This window comes from Oncorhynchus kisutch, linkage group LG27 (genome assembly GCF_002021735.2).
Source record: "Oncorhynchus kisutch isolate 150728-3 linkage group LG27, Okis_V2, whole genome shotgun sequence".
Taxonomy (NCBI): domain Eukaryota; kingdom Metazoa; phylum Chordata; class Actinopteri; order Salmoniformes; family Salmonidae; genus Oncorhynchus; species Oncorhynchus kisutch.
In genome coordinates, this window is record NC_034200.2 from 11,069,062 (window position 1) to 11,091,216 (window position 22,155).

General features: G+C 44.7%; 1 protein-coding gene across 2 annotated transcripts in view; it reads right to left on the reverse strand.

Moving 5' to 3' along the window:
- Positions 1 to 7,873, reverse strand: part of cdh24b (cadherin 24, type 2b) — a 137,516-nt gene extending 129,643 nt beyond the window's left edge. The window contains exon 1 of one of the 2 annotated variants that reach the window (XM_020462471.2): positions 7,492 to 7,872. The gene's annotated coding sequence lies outside the window, so the exon portion shown is untranslated. Of the gene's footprint in view, positions 1 to 7,491 lie in introns of both variants that reach the window. The other variant, XM_031807197.1, reaches the window with a different exon arrangement.
- Positions 7,874 to 22,155: the final 14,282 nt, after the last annotated feature.

A 22,155-nucleotide genomic window follows, 5' to 3' on the forward strand; every position in this document is an offset into this window, starting at 1 on the left:
TCATAATTTATACACATTTTTACAAGGACAGTCACTTAAAAGAACACGATGCTGTCAAATACAAACAATTGAAGGCAGGCTCACTATATTACAAAACATCCAGTACTTTATCATAGAGTACAATGGCATACATCATAATGTACTGTAGTAATCAAATCTATGCCATGCTTAAACAATCATGAATAAACACAGTCTCTGTATACTGCCTAGTAGCATCAAGAAACCCTAAATCTCACCATCTCATTCCAGCCATTTTACATAAGCTTCAAATGCACGGCCTCTAAGGATGTTTTCAGCCAATTCCCTGCAGAGCATGCCACATGAAGAACAACGCTGGTTTGAAACAGGAATTAAACTGGTTCATTCATTTAGTTCTCTTTGGTTCCATTACCAGGCTTCAAGACACTTACAGGCATTTGAGCGTTTTTTTGTTATGTTTTGGGAATTCTTGCTTGTATCCATTTGACATTTTATGCATGCACTCTAACGAAACAGTTTTCGGTCACTTCCCCAGAATTATGCGTGCTGCCTGCCTAGTTTTTTCCCACACGAGCGGCTGCATCCACTGACAATTCATCCGTCTCTTCTGCTCTCATTTTCTGGTTTTTAGCCTTTTCACTAAACCCTGCGCCTCCGGATCAGCTGTGTTAGCTGCTAAGCAGCTGCCCTGGGCCAGGACTTGGCTGGTGCTGTTATTAAGGGTTACACTAGAGGCATTGAATGGGTTAAAATAAGCTTGAAGACACATGCAGACGACACTCACACACACACTTATCGTGTGTCTCCTTCAGACGATGGATTGATGAGAAAAATCTTCAAAGTGGCAAAGCGAAGCCAGGCTGGTGTTTGATGTGAGGATAATGATTTAGGTATGCTGCTGCCTGAGAAGGAGACATTTCCATGCCAACCTGAATGGGGCCTGGAAACCCTCATTTAGGGCTGTGAGTTGGAAACCAGAAATTTGGAGAGTCTGATGAATATTACAAGCATGAGATTTGCTGCTCGGATGTCTGAACAAGGAAGTTCTGAAAGAGAAGTCTGGTGGCATTTGGTTGGTGTTTTGATGTATGGGGAAGGTTAGGTAGTTAAGAGAGCACACTACAGCTCACTACCACTTTCACACGCCATTCCTCCAGGGGGCAGCAGCAACCATGTCCAAGTGCTGTGCTGCCAAGCCTTGAAAAGGACAGGTGCTGCCAATTAAGGTGATCGCCAGTCAGTGTCCCAGCTTGCAATTCGTGAGGCTGTTGGTTTGTTTGGTGGCCGTGACGCCTTCATTTAAAATACATTTTAAAAAGTCATCTTTATGCGTCTATGTAGTTTTCCTTTTTGTATATATTTGTTTTTGTCACCATCTTGACATAATAATCCGCTTGGACTGGCCAACCAAGAGGTCGAGAGAGACAGAGCTGTCCCTGGACCATAGGGCAAGACTTTTTTATGCGCATGATGTCAGAATGCTCTCACTGTTCCAAAATGTGGTTGTTTACGCAACAGGACAATTGACCCATGCTGCCCTTAAACCAAGGCACGCCTTCTAATTAACTATAGGCTGTTTCAACTTGTCAATTTAAAAATGAAAAAAAAAACGGTTTAAATTGAGGTGTGTTCCACCTCCTCATTAATTCACATAGTAGTAGCCCATTATACTGTTTCGGGCCTATTTACGTTTGAGGCATTACTGAGCCGGACAAAAGTTATTTCTTCTACAAGAGTCCAAGCACAAACGTTTTCCTCCCCGGCATATTTTCCTGCTGGTGACCACATTGACTTCACTAATAATAATAACTTTGGACATGTGCGCGTTCCTATAAAAGTAAGTGCCTTATCACATGATCATTATAGTTTCTGTATATCTAGTTGTTAACATTTAGACAGTAGCACACCGTATATACAGTACCAGTCAAAAGTTTGGACACACCTACTCATTCCAGGGATTTTCTTTATTTTAAAAAAATGTTCTACATTGTAGAATAATAGTGAAAACATCAAAACTATGAAATAACACATATTCTCTCAACCAGCTTCATGAGGTAGTCATCTGGAATGCATTTCAATTAACAGGTGTGCCTTGATAAAAGTTCATTTGTGGAATATCTTTCCTTAATGCATTTGAGCCAATCAGTTGTGTTGTGACAAGGTAGAGGTGGTATACAGAAGATTTTGTAAGAACAGCTCAAATAAGAAAAGAGAAACGACAGTCCATCATTACTTTAAACTGTAATAGCTACTGGAAATTGGACAGTGCAGTTAGATTAACAAGAATTTAAGCTTTCTGCCAATATCAGATATGTCTATGTCCTGGGAAATGTTCTTGTTACTTACAACCTTGTGCTAATCGCATTAGCCTACGTTAGCTCAACCATCCCGAGGGGGACTCACCAATCCTGTAGAGGTTTTAAGACATGAAGGTCAGACAATCTGGAAAATGTCAAGAATTTAAACGTTTCTTCAAGTGCAGTCGCAAAAACCATCAAGCGCTGTAATGAAACTGGCTCTCATGAGGACCGCCATAGGAAAGGAAGACCCAGAGTTACCTCTGCTGCAGAGGATATGTTCATTCGAGTTACAAGCCTCAGAAATTGCAGCCCAAATAAATGCTTCAGAGTTCAACAGTCATCTCAACATCAACTGTTCAGAGGGGACTGAGTGAATCAGGCCTTTGTGGTCGAATTGCTGCAAAGACACCACTACCAAAGGACACCAATAAGAAGACTTGCTTGGGCCAAGAAACCAAGAAAAATAAATAAACATTTTTGAATGAGTAGGTGTGTCCAAACATTCGACTGGTATTGTATGTATGGAGCTGTATGTATTTATTGTTTTATTCACGTTTTCAAGTTCTGGTGACAAATCATGCATTCCGATTCTTGCATACACTGTAATGGACACATATGATAAGTGTAAAATACCTTTTTGAAGGTTGTACTGATTATGATGAGCTAAGCTAATTGCCAGCTCAATGTGGCGCCATGTTTGTTGACATCATACAATGCATCATGGTTGTCACGTAAATGTCTGTCAGACCAAAGATGTTATAACAAAAACGAGATGAAGGGATGGTTCAATCGTCTTTCGAGTAAACTTACGGAAGTGAATGATGGTAGACGACACACCCGTGAGTGAGGTCACCCGTGATGTGATAAAATGTAAATTGTAATTGCTATTAGCTAATTCATATTATGGTTTCTTTCAGCCGAGAGTTAGCTAAATATGACCGCTCGTGTTAGGTCAATCTTTCCTCAGTTAGCGCTACGACTAAATGTAGCCTGAATTTTCCGGTTTTGGATGAGAATTGTGTCATTGTGTCGCTACTTCTGTGAATGTCTGAACATTGCATCCAAAAAATAAACTGCTCACATTGAGGACATAATGTTGGAAAGACTGCGTTTGTGAAAAATGTTTATGTGAAAAAGCAGTGTGGCTGAAACGCTGACTGTTGCATCAGTCGTAACTGGACGCTCTAAGTGCAGTGTTCTGATCACACCGGTTTGAGCATACGCTGCGGGGACCACTGTAGAACGAGCACTCCTGTGTGTTCGTACGTGTCAAAGGGTTCACTTCCGCAGTTAGTTAGCCTACATTATAACGAAAGAAGCTCTGTGTCAGCAAACCTGTCGGTCTATGTGTGTGTGTGAACGACACTTTAAATGGCTACGGCTCTGCACTGCTGAATGCACTGCAGCTATCGGTTCATCATTGTCATACAGTAATTCAGTGTGTAATACCCGTCTAAGTCCCTGCGAAGCAGAGGAGCAGGCAGTGTCTGCACCGAGCATGTTAAGCCCACTCAATGTCCTATAGGACAGGCCAATTTAACACTGGAATAAGCCAATTATCTTTGTGGAGTAGACAAATTTACAATAGGATTTCCCCCAATTCCTTCTGGACTCCCATGTCAGAGCTTGGAGTTGCTTTCTAACGGCCACACACACCGCCGCAAGCCTACCCAATACGAACACACACACACACTCCCGCACTTGCATCAGACACACTCCTGGGTGAGCCCCCGCTGCGATGAATGTGCCCTCTATTCCTTAAAATGAAAACCTCCCTCTCGTTCCCTTTGCAATAATGTCTCCAGCAGAGCGGACCGCTGTGTGTACATTTTCGTGAGGAAAATCCTCCATAATCCGAGCGGCCAGCGTGAGAGGTGGTTCACGTCAATCTCTGAAGGCAGGAAGAGGCTTGGCGCCTCACGTGCCTGCCACACTCCAGCCCCACATCCCTACATGCTCCAGCCACAAAAGAGACCTCCTCCCTGGGCTTGGCACAGTGGGCCAGCTGCATCCTCCCACACTGTGTTCAGGCGACGGCAGAACAGCCACGGTCGCCTGTGTACAATCAGACCGTGACAAGCCCCAGCAGCAGCATCCATCCACGAGGAGAACACGGGCTCCTCCACAGCCATTTCTCTAAATGGGGACCCCAGGGAAGACATATGTCTTCCTGATTAACCAGTCTGATTGAGAGGGGAGTCACCCAGGTATTCATACTGCGTGTCTTCAACCATCCCCTGTATAGGTAGAGACATTGGGAAGATCTCTGTCTGGTTGAATCACATGTGTGAAGGCAGAAGCGTCACAGGCTGCTTATGTTTCTTTATCAGTTAGCGTTCTGTAAAGGTGCCACCAGGGAGGTAGAATGTGGAAGAGCTAATTCCATTTTCTGACTGAACAGCATGAGTACATGAGTGTGGGTAACCCTGGCAACGTGGGACTCAGAAGCCCCATTTCCCCCACAACAATTGGAGTGGGAACACGAGAATGAAATCATCTCTCTCTCTCTCTCTCTCTCTGAGATACCTCCGGGGAACACTCAGAGTCTTCAACAGTCGCTATTCTAACGGAGGGTCCCGGCACGGCGTCTAACTTCTTTAGCTGATTTGAACGCTACTGAACTGGTAGATGTCTAAAACAGCAGTCAATTCCCTTCCCTGAACTACAAAACCCAAGGGCGGTAGACTGTAGGTCTTTAATAGTCATTAGTTTGGTATCACAAAGGGAAAACAAGCAATTGATCATCCCCCCAGTGAACGGTGCATTCCCAACTCGGCTGCATGTCTAACAGTCATTTTGCTGAATAAGAGCCTTGGGGGTGCTGTCTGTCTTAAACGCTCTCTTAAACGTCTACAGAGAGTAGCCAGAGGAGAGGATGCGTCATTCGAGATTGTCCCCGGCCCCTCCATTGTCTACTATGGCCGCCACTGGTGACGTGGCTCTCTTAGAGAGAATAACTTCATATATCTGGAAAGCAAAACTCTTTAGCCACTCTTGAGATAAGGGTTGCCGTGTTGTTACGTAACAGCAAAACTGTGGAATAACAGCCAGGTTAGGTTTCCGATTTGCCCGGGCCTGCACGATATCACCGCTCTCGTTGCTCTCTCTGTCTCTTTCCCTCACTCATCTTCTTTTTCTGGCCTTGACCCTTCTATCTCACTATTGGTGTCCTTCCATCTCGCTCTCTCCTCCCTCCATTCGATGTCTGTTGTAATAAACAGTCATGTCTGGTAATGGGAGGTGGTGAGTCCTCCCTGTCACAACAGCAGCACCTCTTTTTCAGCCTCCGTTCTCCTAGCCGCTTTATAGCTGACACAAGTCACTGAGTCAATGTCTTGTCTATACACACACACATCTACCCTTCCTCTCAGTTCTCTCTCTCCCCCTCTGGCGTCTCACTCTGGGTAAATACAAAAGCTCTTTGGTGTAAACAATTACGAGCTTTAATTCTGACACAGATTGTTTTGCTCTATTTTAACCAAATTAGCAGAGAGCATTTTGTCTAACGTCCGATGACGTGCTCTCACAAGACCTTTCGCTGCCAAGGCAAAGCCAGGTCGAAATCCAATGTGCAAAAGCACAGGAAAAACTGTGCACACAGCCAAACACAGAGACGCACAGAAAGAAAGAAAAGATCCACACATGCATAGTCATTGATCATCAGCCAAACCTATATGCTTTTAATATTAACAAGTGTTAAATATAGCCCACCTGTGTTCCATGTAAAGCACACTGATTCATCAGTAAAATACATGGTGTGATACATACTGCAGTGATTGAAGTGATTATGGATGAGCCAAAGGCTCACGACGATGCACTAAAACCCACACAAAGGTACTGAAAAGTGATTGAAGGATTTATAAATACGTGTGTGTGTGTGTGTGTGTGTGTGTGTGTGTGTGTGTGTGTGTGTGTGTGTGTGTGTGTGTGTGTGTGTTGGAAAGGGGGAGAGGGGGGTGGCAGTAGTGCACAAATCCAGGGGACATGCATCCTTTTCCCACAGAGAAAAATGCCAGCTACAGAGGCTTATATTAAAATCTGGCATGGCTTTACAACATCAAATACATAGCATACTATTCAACCCACTTTAGGCTACTGTACACACAATGGTAAAACACCGCAAATAAAACACATTCACATTCAAACATGGACAGAATTGTTGACAGCAGCCTACTGCTAAAGGGCAATCATAAATCTCAGAAAATGTTTATCACAGGACAGTGAAACGCGCACCCACACACACACACATACACACTGCTGATTGAACACTCATTACATTACCATATCGGAGAGACAGTCCCGAACACAGCCCAGTCTTGTCACCGCGCGCTCACACCGACACCCCTCAATATCAAGCCAAACACTTGTTATAACCGATTTGGTACAAATAATAAATGGATACAATTAAGCTGGTATTATGAAGCGATACTGAGCCGATCACCTTCATTAGGAACGCGCTGATCCTCGTAGACATTGCGCATGCGGCAGGTAAAATATTTGCCTCGCTCACACTCGGGTGTCACTGTCGATTTTTGGTAGGCTACGTGTCTGGTCTGCCGCTACCCCGCGGATCTTTTAACCGTGACAGACAGAAGTGCGCGCACCATCTGCTCGGACTCGGTTCAGTCACGTGAAATCTGCACTGGTCCATCTCTCCCAAGTGACCCCGAGACGTGCGCGTGCCCTGTTCACTTAACTGAGTTATGCGGTTGTAATAGATGAAGACAAATTACCTACAAAGATGTGCTTCCGTCTAAATTAATTGCACTCGTAGTCTAGCCCGTAGTCAAAATAATAACATGTGTGGGTTTGTCAAGTCTGTTTAAGAGACGTTGTAGACATTGGCTGTTGTTGTATGAAATCGCCCAAAATCTAGTGGAGTAGCCAACACACTTTTTGACATTTCAACATAAAATGTAAGAAAAGCCGTTCTCTCTTTCAGCCCCGCAATTATGCACAGACAAGGTTCACTATAAAACCACCATGCAATTAATCTCGAAGAACGTTTTCAAGAAATAATATAATTGTTTAGTCTATTTAGTCTAATGCATTCAGACTGACAAAGAAATAATGCATTTGAGAGTACTATCGACCCACTAAAAATACGATTTTATCTTCATTTGCTTCTATAATATCGCGGTTAAAACATATTCTTCCGACTCACCGCGCGCCATGCTTTATTACCTTTTGGTGATGTTAAGAATTCATTTACCTTCAGAGGTCGATCTTTGAATATTGTCTGAAGTTTCTTGCCTCTCGTCGTATCTGCCCGTCTCTAGTGACAAGAGTCACACTGAGTCAAATGTGAACAGGGCAAACGCTGTTGTCGCATCTGTCCCTCGCGCTCCAATAATAAGACCACTGTCTTAATCTCTCATCATGTACACTCGCTCTCTCTCTCTCTTCCCATCTCCTCCGTTTTAGCCTACTAACAGTACACCACCATTTTTCAGGTCAACATCATCATCATCATCGTAGTAGCCTGTCCATCAACTAGACATCATCATCAGTCAAATAAAAATGTAATCAACTTATTTTCATTTTCATTATTGTTGCCTATTTGATGTTCATATTGAATAACTAGCCCACAGTTCCTGTTGAGGGAAGAGAGAGCCCTGGTTCTGCATGTCCATTAGAATTGTAAGAGAGACTGTTCCTCCTCCATTACATAAACACGGTCAGAATGAACAGGGCCAGCCAGATGATGAAAAGACTGATTTATCCACTGGTGTGTGTGTGTGTGTGTGCACTCACTCTGCTCTCTTTATGGACGTGTGAGAGTGTGAGTCCCTCCGGCATTAACGGGTATAGCGTGGCATTGAACGCCTCCCTACTACCCTTCCTCAACCAATAACCCAGGTCACTTCTATCGCCCTAGGATTTATGAGGTGTAACATCATGCTCGCACGCACACAGACACAGACACACACAGACACACACACACACACAGAAGGACACATGCGTACAGACACACCCACCCCATGCACCTCCTTATCACTGAAACACCTTCAAATGATTTATCCACTAGCTAATCTCAATCCTTCCAGACCGTGTGTGTGTGTGTGTGTGTCTGTGTTTGAAGGACAGCATCAGTGAGCGAGATGGATGTGGGAGGAGTCTTTCCTCCAGTGAGGGTGTGGCTCTCGTATAAAGTTGAAGTCGGAAGTTTAGGTTGGAGTCATTAAAACTCATTTTTCAACCACTTCACAAATTTCTTGCTAACAAACTATAGTTTTGGCAAGTCGGCTACGACATCTACTTTGTGCATTACATAAGTAATTTTTCCAACAATTGTTTACAGACAGATTATTTCACTTATAATTCACTGTATCACAATTCCAGTGGGTCAGAAGTATACATACACTGAGTTGACTGTGCCTTTAAACAGCTTGGAAAATTCCAGAAAATTATGTCATGGCTTTAGAAGATTCTGATAGACTAATTGACATAATTTGAGTCAATTGGAGGCGTACCTGTGGATGTATTTCAAGGTCTACCTTCAAACTAAGTGCCTCTTTCCTTGACATCATGGGAAAATCAATAGAAATTAGCCAAGACCTCAGAAAAAAAAATGTGGACCTCCACAAGTCTGGTTCATCCTTGGGAGCAATTTCCAAATGCTTGAAGGTACCACGTTCATCTGTACAAACAACAGTACGCAAGTATAAACACAATGGGACCACACAGCCGTCATACCGCTCAGGAAGAAGACGGGTTCTGTCTCCTAGAGATGAACGTACTTTGGTGCAAAATATGCAAATCAATCCCAGAACAACAGCAAAGGACCTTGTGAAGATGCTTGAGGAAACAGGTACAAAAGTATCTATATCCACAGAAAAACTAGTCCTATATCGACATAACCTGAAAGGCCGCTCAGCAAGGAGGATGCCACTGCTCCAAAACCACCATATAAAAGCCAGACTACGGTTTGCAATTGCACATGGGGACAAAGATCGTACTTTTTGGAGAAATGTCCTCCGGTCTGATGAAACAAAAATAAAACTGTTTGGCCATAATGACCATCATTATGTTTGGAGGAAAAATGGGGAGGCTTGCAAGCCAGAAGAACACCATCCCAACAGTGAAGCACAGGGGTGGCAGCAACATGTTGTGAGGGTGCTTTGCTACAGGAGGGACTGGTGCACTTCACAAAATAGATGGCATCATGAGGAAGGAAAATTATGTCGATATATTGAAGCAACATCTCAAGACATCAGGAAGTTAAAGCTTGGTTGCAAATGGGTCTTCCAAATGGACAATGACGTCAAGCATACTTCCAAAGTTGTGGCAAAATGGTGTAAGGACAACAAACTCAAGGTATTGGAGTGGCCATCACAAAGCCCTGACCTCAATCCTATAGAAGAAATTTGGGCAGAACTGAAAAAGCGTATGTGAGCAAAGAGGCCTACAAACCTGACTCGGTTACACCAGCTCTGTCAGCAGGAATGGGCCAAAATTCACCCAACTTAATGTGGAAGGCTATCCGATACGTTTGACCCAAGTTAAACAATTTAAAGGCAATGCTACCAAATACTAATTGAGTGTATGTAAACTAACATTAGTCTGGGAATGTGATGAAAGAAATAAAAGCTGAAATAAATCATTCTCTCTACCATTATTCTGACATTTCTCATTTTTAAAAGAAAGTGGTGATCCTAACTGACCTAGTAATTTATATTACGATTAAATGTCTGGAATTGTGAAAAATGTAGTTTAAATGTATTTGGCTAAGGTGTGTGTAAACTTCTGACTTCAACTGTATCTCTGCCTCTCCTAAATAGCAAGGACAAAGAGCAACAGGGGGCAGACAAAGAAACAGCAAGACACAGACAGTCAGGCATAAACAGGTAATATGATACACAGACAGACATAGAGTACAGTACGGACTCAGGCAGTCACAGACAGACATAGACTTGTGATGTATGATACACAGAGACGAACACTCAGACAGACAGACAGACAGACAGACAGACAGACAGACAGATGTCCTCTCCTCCACCTGGTGGGTGTGTCTCCCCCTCTCCACCTGTCTGCTCATTTGTTCGGACTTCCCTTTCACAGGATGGCAGACAGCAGCACAAATACTGGGACGTGTGTACAGGAGAGTACAGGAGAGCACAGTAGGTGTGTGTTATATGTGCATGTCGTCGAGGGAGGAGAGGGGAAGAGAGGAGTTAGTGTGTGTCTGCATATATGTGAGATCAAGCGTACGGGATGGAGAGTGGGGGAAATGTGACAGTGTGTGTGTGTGTGTGTGTGTGTGTGTGTGTGTGTGTGTGTGTGTGTGTGTGTGTGTGTGTGTGTGTGTGTGTGTGTGTGTGTGTGTGTGTGTGTATTACGCCAAAAGTGGGAAAAATGTGACAATGTGTGTGGTGTGTCAACATGAGTGTGTGTGATTGTCTGGATTTACATCTATCCATATATGGGTCCTTCCTTTTGTTTTTCCTTTTCTGCATCCCTCACTCCGACAGTCATCCCAATGTCATAGCTCCTTTTGCTCCTCTCTTTCAGCCTTTTGCTCCTGCGTGGTCAGAGAAAGAATGGATGGAGAGAGGAGGATGATGGGAGTGGATGAGAAAGCAGCTCGCATCCTGCACAGCTCAGCTAAGCTATTGCTGAGCCCCGATCTGCCTCAATGTCTCTTTAGGCATGAAATGACTCCTCAACCACTCATGTCCCTCAGAAAACACAAGATATACCTGGTTTTGCCTCACTCACCTGAGACCAGATCTTATGTGGCTTTAAAGCGTACGTTGTTTAGCCCACTTCCCTCAGGTAAAGAGACTGCGCTGCTTTTCCCCAAAGGTACTCCACTGCAGCGGAACTGCTTAGACAACAAAAGGATAAATATATACGCAGGCACATTATCCTTTGCACAAAGAAATAATATGTACAGGAAAAATTCACACAATGTAGGTCACTTGGGACGCAGATGTGTGCCAAGCGAAGAACAAAGTGCTGACGACAAAAACAACAACAGCCAAATTGATGATTATTACCAGGACAGTAATGACGATAATCATCATTATCATCCAAGCAGAGAGAAAATGACAAAGTTTCCCAAATTATATGGTGGCTTTTTGTGTCCACCACATGCAGAGCACTGAGTTGGCAATACTGTGCCTGCATTTACACCGATAACATGTTTTGTACCTGTAATTGAATTCCAAATAATTGTGTCATTATCTTTGCAGTGAATGTGAATTTCATGATCTACGTTCACCATTTTATGACTGACATGGCTGTCCACATATTATCGTCACTCTGTTGTACTATATTATAGATAATTAAGTCGCGGCATTATGTATTTACAGTAAGTGTGGTGTGAACGAGCATTTATAACTTTCAATCCACCATCCCTTTATTTTGCCACCATGTAAGCAATTTGTCACCACAGGGATGGTGCAATTTAAGGGTTATTCAAGGCTCCTGCCACCGCAAATACATTGATATCTACTTTCCTGACATCTGGTCTTTTACAAGGATCATTTCTTTGATCTGTTTCAGGTTCACCATCACTTAGCTATTTTAGTCTGTCTGCTCATCCATCCTCATCTTCGTCTCTCTCTCCCCGTTTTCTTCCCCCGTCTCACCCCCGTCTCGTACTCTTTCATCATCTCTCTTTCTCTGCCTCGTCCCCCCTTTTCGTTTCTTTTTATCTGCCGGTCTCTTCTCTTTCCCTCTCCCCCCTTTCTGTCCTTGTCTCTGTGAATTAGCTGTGCTGGTCTGTAACGTAGCTTGTCTCAGCCCTGGGCTACGTCTCTGAGTTCCATATAGACAGTGCATGAAGCATGGCTAACATGGCTGCCCTTGTTGCTGTGCATGTAAGGTTTCTGACTGTGTGGTTTGCCCATGTCTGTTTTAGTGTGGACCTACAGGTAGCTGCCAAAATAAAGGAAACTGGGCATTGGGCCACAACGAGCCAGAACAGCATCAACTCATCTTGGCATAGATTCTACAAGTGCCTCGAACTCCATTGGATGGATGCAGTACCATTCCTCCACAAGAAATGCCATCACCTGGTGTTTTGTCGATGGTGGTGGGAGAACGCCGTCTCAGGCGCCACTCCAGAATCTTGCATAAGTGTTCAATTGGGTTGAGATTTGGTGACTGAGATGGCCGTGGCATATGGTTAACATAATTTTCATGCTCATCAAACCATTCAGGGACCACTCGTGCCCTGTGGATGGGGGCATTGTCATCCTATCGGGGCATAGCCATGGTAGCCAAAACAATGGCCTGCCCAGAATTTGCATGATGGGATGTTAATTGCTTAATTCACTCAGGAACCACACCTGTGTGGCAGCACCTGCTTTCAATATACTTTGTATCCCTCATTTACTCCATTTTTTGGGGGCAGTTACCTGTACGTGTGCCCTTGTGTGTGGGGTGTGTCCTCCTGCCTCCGGCGCAGGGTTTCCCAAGGGGTGCACGTTTTGTTTTTCCCCTGTCACTACACAGCTGATTCAAATAATCAACTAATCATCCAGCTTTGATCATTTGAATCAGATCAAAACCAAAACGTACAGCTCTTGGGGCCCCGAGGACCGAGTTTGGGAAACCTTGCTGTAGCGTGTTGTCGTTAATGTGTGTATGTTAGTGCGCTCAACAGTGTGCGGTATGAACTCAGCTGCATGCTCACACCTGAATCTCCTCTGACTAAATAAACACAGACACACACACACACCCCGACACACTCAAACTTGTACACATGGATATTTCCCATGCATCGCTCCCTTATCTCCCTCTCTCCAGCGCTCCCTCCCTCTTCTTTTCATCTCCCTCGCTTTTTCGCCATCCACCAGATGGCTGACCCATCTGCTCCATCTCTCTTTCCCTCTCTCTCCACCTCAATCTCTTTTTCCCCATAACTCCCATGTTTCATATGGAAGAAATCCAAGCTCTCCTGTACACAAGATCCTCCATCGCCGTATGTGGGGAGTAATTTACTCTTCTTACTATTAAACCTAGCATCACCTTGGCTTAGCTTGAACCAGTGTGTGTGTGTGTGTGTGTGTGTGTGTGTGTGTGTGTGTGTGTGTGTGTGTGTGTGTGCGCGCGCCTGTGTCCGGCTATCCCCTGGTTCACCCCATCTCTTCATCCTTGCCATGTGCTCAGAAGTTTCCCAGAGCGAGTGCAGGGGTATTGTGCTGTAATCATAAGGCAGTGGAGTCCTAGCTCATCTCTGTCTGTGACCTTCCTTTTATAGATAGCTAAAGCCCTGCTGAGAGAGGCTTCTGACTGACAGGTGAGAAGACGACACCAGATACACTTCTAGAGATGAGCAAGTACACACACTCACGCACACACACGCACGCACACGCACACACACACACACACACAGAGAGAGAGAGAGAGAGAGACACTCAGATACAGACATACACACACAATTAGCCCGAGGTGAAGGGAGGTATAGGATACTGATCAATTCCGACACACGCAGTGAGAGTCAACAAGGACATAGAGAGGCAGACAGGCAGGCAGATAGACAGACAGACAGGCACGCAGAGAACATACAAATACTCCCAAACACAGACATCAATACACAACCAGACAGACACATAATTATAAAACCACTCAGCACACACACCCACACACTCTCACACCAGTAAATAGCATAGCTTCAGTGAGAAAGAGAGATTTGAAAGGACTGAGAAGTTTTGCAGAAGTGCAGCCTACTCTTGAGAAGAGAATTACAAGGAGAGATGGGGAAAATTGAAATCTCTGACAGGAATGCTTTCCCGATGCCACGGTTGTACTTGAAACATTGAACAAAGAGAAAGGCGGTGTACTGTTTCTGTAGAAAAATAAAATACACTGATGGTGTGTGTGTGTGTGTGTGTGTGTGTGTAAGCGTATGTGTGTGTGTGTGTCCATTTGCGTGTGTCCATGTGTCACAGCTGCTACCAGGGACACACCTGGACAGAACAGTGTGTGACCTGAGACCTCAGGTGTGGCTAAAGCTATTTCCAGAGGAAGGATGGAGGGGTCGTGTGTACAGGGTCGGCTGTATTCATGTGGAATAAACAAAACCACCCAAAACCCTGTGTGTCTGTGACTTAATCAAATAAAACAATGTCTTTGTAACCAAGAGCAGCCTGTCACACCCCACACAACACCTTGCCCAAATCGCCCTGGGCAGCCTGGCTCTACCTTACTGTTTCGGAGCAGACGGACGAGGAGCAGCGTAGAGCCGAGGACCTCCAGCCCCATCCTCTCATCTCCTGCTTTAACCCTTCATTAAACCCACTCAGTGTTTAACCTCTCGCTGACTGAGCCCTGCCTGCCACACACGGCCCTCTGGTGGGATTCCAGCTGAGCTCAGTGCCAATTAGAGAGATAAAAGCCAAGGCTACATCAGCCAGATCTGAGCCAGGCATTACAAGACTCAGGTGAAACAAACAAACAAATGAATCCCAACAATCAACTGTGTGTGTGCGTGTGTGTGTGTGTGTGTGTGTGTGTGTGTGTGTGTGTGTGTGTGTGTGTGTGTGTGTGTGTGTGTGTGTGTGTGTGTGTGTGTGTGTGTGTGTGTGTGTGTGTGTGTGTGAAAAGGGAGAGATAGATGGAGAATAGATGAAGTGTGTGTGTGTGTAAGCGACACACAAACACAGAGAAAGAGGATGAAGGTCTGTGTGCATAGTGTCTGTGTCTAAGGGTCGTTGTGGGAGTAGTGAGGGTCGTTGTGATTGCAGTAAACAGATAAACAGATGAAAGCAGAAAACGAGTCAAAAAGAACAGGAGGAGTAATTCTGCTTGGAGGTGAGAAAAAGCCTTTAATGTTTCATGTTAGGGGACGACGCTGGTGAAGGACTGACAACGAAGAGTCGCAGTGCATCTTTACAAGGCAGTGCTTAAGAACAACAGAGAGAGGAGGGACAGCAGCCAGCTAGAGGCAGAGACGCAGTACCCTACTCAGTAAAGATCAGAAACAAGGGACCATAATAAGGCTCACATAAGGATCAGCCGTACAGAGCCGTTAGATCAAGGGAACTTTGGTAATCAGCAGCCATGAGGATCACAGGTAAGACAGCACATATTCCATTTGTTATAGTTCACAGAGAATAAAGTAAAAATAATTTCATTTAAATGGATTGAATGTGGTTCTAGGTGGTTAGAGAGCATTGCTTACCATGGTTAATGGTCAAGTGCTATGTTAATGGTCAAGTGCCTACGTTGGATCCACAGAACAGAGGGGCAGAGGACCAGGCGCAACGCTGCCCCTGTGCCCTTGAAGCGAAAAGGGCTGCATGAGCAGACTGCTGAAAAAGGCCTTGGAGAGGTGCTGATGAGAGAGAGAGAGCAGAGCACCAGTGAACTGAATCATCACCACCATCATTGTAATGAGAGGAGATCTGTCCTGAGACAGAGGAGAGAGAGGGGGGGGGGGGGGGGGGGGATTGAAAGAGAGGGAGGTAGGTAGGGAGAAAGTAAGGGAGAGGAGGGGGAGAGAGGCGAGGGAGAGAGAGATCAAAGGGAAGAGAAAAGGGGGGCAGAGAGAAGATGATAGGGAGAGGGATAGAAAAAGCGGGAGAGGGAGAGCTAGAGAGAGAGAGAGAGAGAGAGAGTGGGGCAGAGAGAACAGGATGGGAAGAGGGATTGAGAGAGGGATAGGGAGAGAAAGAGGGAGGGAAAGGGAGAGGGGGAAGAGGGATTCAGAGAGTGTGTGGGAGAGCAAAGAAAAACAGAAAGAGCTGAGAGAGGGAATAGAGGAAAAGAGGGCTATGGGGACTGTGATACAAATATTTGTATGGCTTTCTGCTGCAGTTCTGACGAGGGAGCAGAAGCTGGATACCACTGAAGACTGCTGGGTGTTTGAGGTTGTGGCACTCCAACTCCAACTGTCAAAAGGAATAGACAAGAACAGAGAGCAAAAAGGGCAAGGCAGAGCCGGACTACGGCATTTGGGGCCCCGAGGCACATTCAAATCAAATCAAATTGTAATTGTCACATGCGCCAAATACAACCTTACAGTGAAATGCTTACTTACAAACCCTTAACCAACAATGTAATTTTAAGAAAATACCCCCAAAAAAGTAAGAGATAAGAATAACAAATAATTAAAGAGCAGCAATAAATAACAATAGCGGGGCTATACAGTTGAAGTCGGAAGTTTACATACACCTTAGCCAAATACATTTAAACTCAGTTTTTCACAATTCCTGACATTTAATCCTAGTAAAAACTCCACTTTATTTTAAGAATGTGAAATGTCAGAATAATAGTATAATGAGAGAATGATTTATTTCAGCTTTTATTTCTTTCATCAGATTCCCATTGGCATAGAAGTTTACATACACTCAATTAGTATTTGGTAGCATTGCCTTTAAATTGTTTAATTTGGGTCAAACGTATTGGGTAGCCTTCCACAAGCTTCCCACAATAAGTTGGGTGTAATTTACAACATTAATTTACAACATTAACGGGCCAAACGTATTGGACCATTGGGACCATTTCCCAAGCACCTTGGGCTCCTGAGTGGTGCAGTGGTCTAAGACACTGTATCTCAGTGCAAGAGATGTCATTACAGTCCCAAGTTCGAATCCAGGCTGTATCACATCCAGGCCGTGACTGGGAGACCCATGGGGGCGGTGCACAATTGGCCCAACATTGTCCTGGTTTTGTCATTATAAATAAGAATTTGTTCTTAACTTAATTGCCTAGTTAAATAAAAAAGATCTCTGTGCAGTCAGACATTTGATCATTTTGTGCCACCGGGGCCACAATAATTTGACCCCTCTCTGATTGTCTGAGTGTGACCCCCTCCCCATGGGTTACTGCAGCTAGTGTTGGCATCACTGCCACTACCTGGGTGGGGGCACCTCACTGGAATTCCCACTGGGTAGGTACAAAGTAATCAAGGTTCTCTTTAGTAGCTTTGAGAATTTCCTTGTACTGTATATTATGCTCACCCATCCGGGGGCATTGGCTTTGTAGGACCAACTTTGCCAGGCAGCCACACACTCTTGAAGGGGCAGTGCTGCTTTAGTGGGTCTCTGACTGCATTTATCTTTCTATCTAGGCTGCGTATAGGCTACTTGCAGTAGGCCTATATAAACAGTTAAGGACTTCTCCTTGGTGTATGAGGTCGCTCAGTTGGGTGTCTAGGGTATAGGGTTGGGGACTGTTCCATCACGATAGGACAATAAATAACCTATTGTTATGATTTATGTTCAAATGTACAGTATATCCCATGTCCGCAGAAAATGGAAAGCTCTCTCGGTCACAACTCCCAATCGCAGACACACATGGGCTCTGGCATTTGCAACCATTTTCCTTTTGCACTCACTTTTCCAAACCCGAAAACAACACACACCCCACCTTCCATCACAATACACCTGCACATACACACAGACTGTGGCTTCGATGTCCTCTGTTGGCTGTCTTTTTCAATCCGTACCATGTTGATTCCTACCTTATTTTAGGCTTTTGAGTACTTTTCTGTTCCAGTTCCATATATTTGAAGATGTATTATTTCAATAATGATCCTTTCTTCTAATGCTGTCTTTTATCTATTTATAAATACTATTAATAGAAAGTCGAATACTAATTATTGTACAACATTCTCTGTCTTGAATGGTAGTGTATTTGTACTTAATTTCTTTATCAATTGTATTTTATTGTTTTCCTTTTTTTTCTCCTTTTTACATTTTTTGGATAGTGTTGGGTGTTCCATTACTCGACTCCTCTATGGGGACTTTTGTATTATTTAGAATAGCCATGGAGTCCGTCATTATTCCTTCATTGCTGTTTAGTGTCATTAGAGTGTCAGACGCAGAGTCAATGTAGGACACACACTGCAATTTAAGCTTCTATAATTCACCCGATGTCCGCTTCGTAGAACAGTCATAGGCTGCGTCTCTAACGGCACCCTATAACCTACAATATAGTGTAGGTACTACTTTTGACCAGAAGTAGTGCGCTATATAGGGAGTAGGGTGCCATACATGATCATATATTACTTTCTGTGTGAGTGGGTACTTACACAGAACCCTAGAACATCTGTCAATCACGCCGTCCGAGCCACTAGAGCCTGTGTTAGTCGGCAGTGCCATTGCCACGTCCATCCCTCCGGATCATCTGTCAATGGCGTCCTCCCCTCCTCTCTCATTACCCTCGCATCCACTTCCAGCCTGAATTACAATTGCAGAGTCAGTAAACAGGCAGGAAGCCGAGGGGCTGGGCCTGAGTAATGAGCTCTGAGGTGTTTAATTAATGCCTCCCCTTCCACTGGTGTACTGGGCGGGCGTTCAGGCCAGAGGGAGATGGCATTGATCGGGCTGGGCCTGAATGGACCTGAGGGGTTGGTGGAGGGGGAGGTGGGCGATGGACCGAGGTTGCCCTGGGGGAGATTAAGTGGAAATCTAGGAGAAGAGAGAGGACTTCACGCCTCGCTGCAGAGTCTGGCTCTGGCTGAGATGGGTCTGCAGAGGCCTGGCAATGAATGTCAAAAACCCTGCAGTCCTTCGAGAAATTTCAAACCTCCAAAAGCACTATACTTTACTTCCCCCAGATACATGCAGGCAGGCAGAGAGCTAGCCTATTTCCATAACTAATACGGCCGATGATGTGATGAATCTAAACTGAAATCATTTAATCGTGTATGTCATAAACTAGTCATTTGATGTTGGATACATGAACACGGTGCTCCGTACACCACACTGCCATCCATGTAGCATATACAAAATTCTAAAAAGACATTTGAATTTGGTGCACACCCCCACATACAAGGTCAGACACACAGCAACTTAAGCGATGTGTCGCCCTGACAAACGTTAGTACATACAAACAATACCAAGCGCTAAAACCATCTTGATACCCTGAAAAAAAAAAAAAGAATCGAGACGCAATCCACTCTCCAGTCCTACAGGGCATGATGGTCGCCACATATTAAAAGGACAACAGCAATAAAAAAAACAAGTGCCACGTAGGAGTAAGTGGACTGGCCGTGGCAGAGACCATCGCTCTTACTGCCATGTCTTTAGTGGCTCCTTTTGACCCCCTGTCTGTATGCCCGGGAGGCCCTTAAAACAGACATGCCACATTTATACAGTCAGGTGTCATGACAAGGGCCAAACAGCCCTGAGCCCCGGGGCTCCTCTGGGACACGCTGTGCTAATAGTGGAGCTATCATTATCACCATCACCATCATCAAGAGCAGCATGCAGCAGCAACTGTGGCAGCAACCCACTCTAAGTGCCTAGAAAGGACAAGGACCCGACTCGAGAAGGGACCGGCCCTGTCAGACTGTACGTAGAGACCGCCAATGTTTATCTCAGTGAGGCTTTATTCATTCGTGCAGCCAAATGAATTGATGGGAAAGCCATTGCCAAAACCAGGAGAGGGGAAAACAGGCTAGAGGACACCGAGCAGCAGCAGCCGCCACTGCCGAGCCCAGAGGGATGAAAAACGGCACCTCTCAAATGAGGCGAGAGCAGCAGCCTCTTGCGCGACCGATGATAGGGATGCGCAAAAAAGCACGAACACAATTATCCCTCGAAACTGGCATGAGTTTAAGGACTCGAGCGCGCTGATTACACGACGCCCCAAGGGCCTTCGGGGTGGACACGAGACAGCGCGCCCAGAAACATTACCTCAGCCAAATAACACTTCTCATTTGTTTGGTTGATGTACGTACAGCATCCAGGATGAGAGAAATTAATAGCTATTACTCTGGTACACTCAATCATCACCGACGGCACACACTCGTGTATCTTTGTGTTTTTCTCTATGATCTTGGAGCTCACACCTTCAATGTGATAACGGTTTTAGATAAACATGAAGTTTGAAGTGGATATGTGCTCATCCAAGACTCTCCTCCCCCAGGAGTCTTGGCCTTAATCAGATCGAGTGGCTGAGACCAAAATCACATATGACCACCTGACAGATGGCATAACGTGGGCACAGAGGTTATTTTCTGACACTGAAAATCATCATGCTGGCACCTTCCAATATTGCCAGCTGGTCTTTTTCTAAATGCTCACTCTCATTTAGGTTCAAACAATGTTATTTTCACCATTTGTCACGCCATCCCCCGATGTCACAATCCAGTAGTCGATTTTAAAAGCATTGCGAGAGTGGAGAGAGCAAATCATAACGGAGGTGGTGACACTGAAAAATGTCAGACATTGAGAGCTATGGCCCTATACCATGGGTGAAGACCTCCGGTCATGGCTGGCTACAGGTTGTATAAGCCTTCCATTCCAGTTCTTCCATACAAGAAAGCTCATCATGCTCGTAAGAGAAGACCAACATTAGTTTAATACTGGAATCATGTATTACAAATCCTGCACTTATCCTTAAAATAGTCTATAACCCACATTACCTTTCAGTGTCATATCAAAGTGGTCTACTTACCAGTAAGTTAAGTGCTCTGTATGATTCCAGCTTGCCATTGTGATTGTGTGGGTCCACCATGGTGTAATTCTCATCTCTTCATTTACTCAGCGCAGAGAGCTGGAAAGGAAGGCTCATTTCCATTTATTGAAATCCCATTTATATTCCATCTGCTAACTATCCACTTGTGAAACTAGTTTTTAACCATGGCTGGAAGGTGCAGGGGCTTCGACGGCTACCAATCGCTTTTATTAGTGTTTATTTCCCGCCATAAAACCACTGAAGGGACTCACACAGCCCCGCGCAGATCATTACATTGTAAAGCACAGGGACAGAGCGGCATATAACATTAGCATTGAGAAGCTAAGTGTGTCGGAGAGAAATAAAATAAAAATAAATTTCCCTTCCAATTAATGAAAAAAATATATATAAAACCATTGGAGGGGAAGTTAAGTGAGGGGGAAAATATACCGTTTTCCACACAGGAAGCACAATTAGTGATAGATATGTAATTAGCATCTCCTATAGTTGAAAGGTAAACACTGCAGCTACTCCCCAATGATCACAGAGCAGGGTTAGAGCTATAGCTGTCGGTTGAGCAACAGAATACCTCAGGATCTCAACAGATGACAAAATACCAACAGAAAATGGGGAAAGGAGCTATATCAAGGGATGGAGAAAAGAAGAAAAAGATCAAATGACAGAAGTGAGAATGTGTTGTGTGTATGAATAAAATACACATCTACAGTAAACACAGGAGGAAAAACAAGAGGACCTAAATCAAATAAAAACACATTTCCTGTTTACAAAAACATCAAAGGTTTACTGAGAAAAGATTTGCTTTCCCAGTTTTTGTTAGAAGGTAGATCTGTAACGTTGTAAGAGATGCAGACTATTCCTACGCCGAGTAAGAGGGATTTGACTCATCAGCCTCTTCACTAGAAAACGGCACCCCCTATCTGAAACACGTTGTGTGTGGGAACTGCAGCAAACTGTTCGTGAAATGAATCCATCCCTCCTTCCCCTCTCTATATGTTCTGTTCCTGGTATTGGTGGTGCAGCTTCAATACGTCTTCCTGGTTCAGATTGACCTGTCCTCCGCTATAGGCGTCTCGGTATGTGGCCTGGTAGATGGCTCTGCGGCCCAACTCGCACGCCTCCTCTACAGACATACCCTGTCTCAGCCCGCTGTCCACCACTCCATACGCATACATGGAGCCAGAGCCCACCGCAAATAGGTCCCCACACACACGGTTCCCCTCTGAGTCCACGTAGTACAGCCCTAAAGAGGTAGGAGACGGGAGTCAGTCTGTACCATCTGACATTCAGGGAGGGGCGGGGAGTATAGCAAGGTAAGAAAGCAGCACGGTTCGTTGCACAGGCTTCATGAATTCTGACTCAGGTGTTGAACTTTGTCAGGGAAATTGAGAAGGTGTACACACACACACACACACACTTCTCTCACACACACATAATAGATCCACACACACAGTGCGGTGCGGTGCCCTCCAGAGGGAATGTGAACAGCTGCATCCTCTCC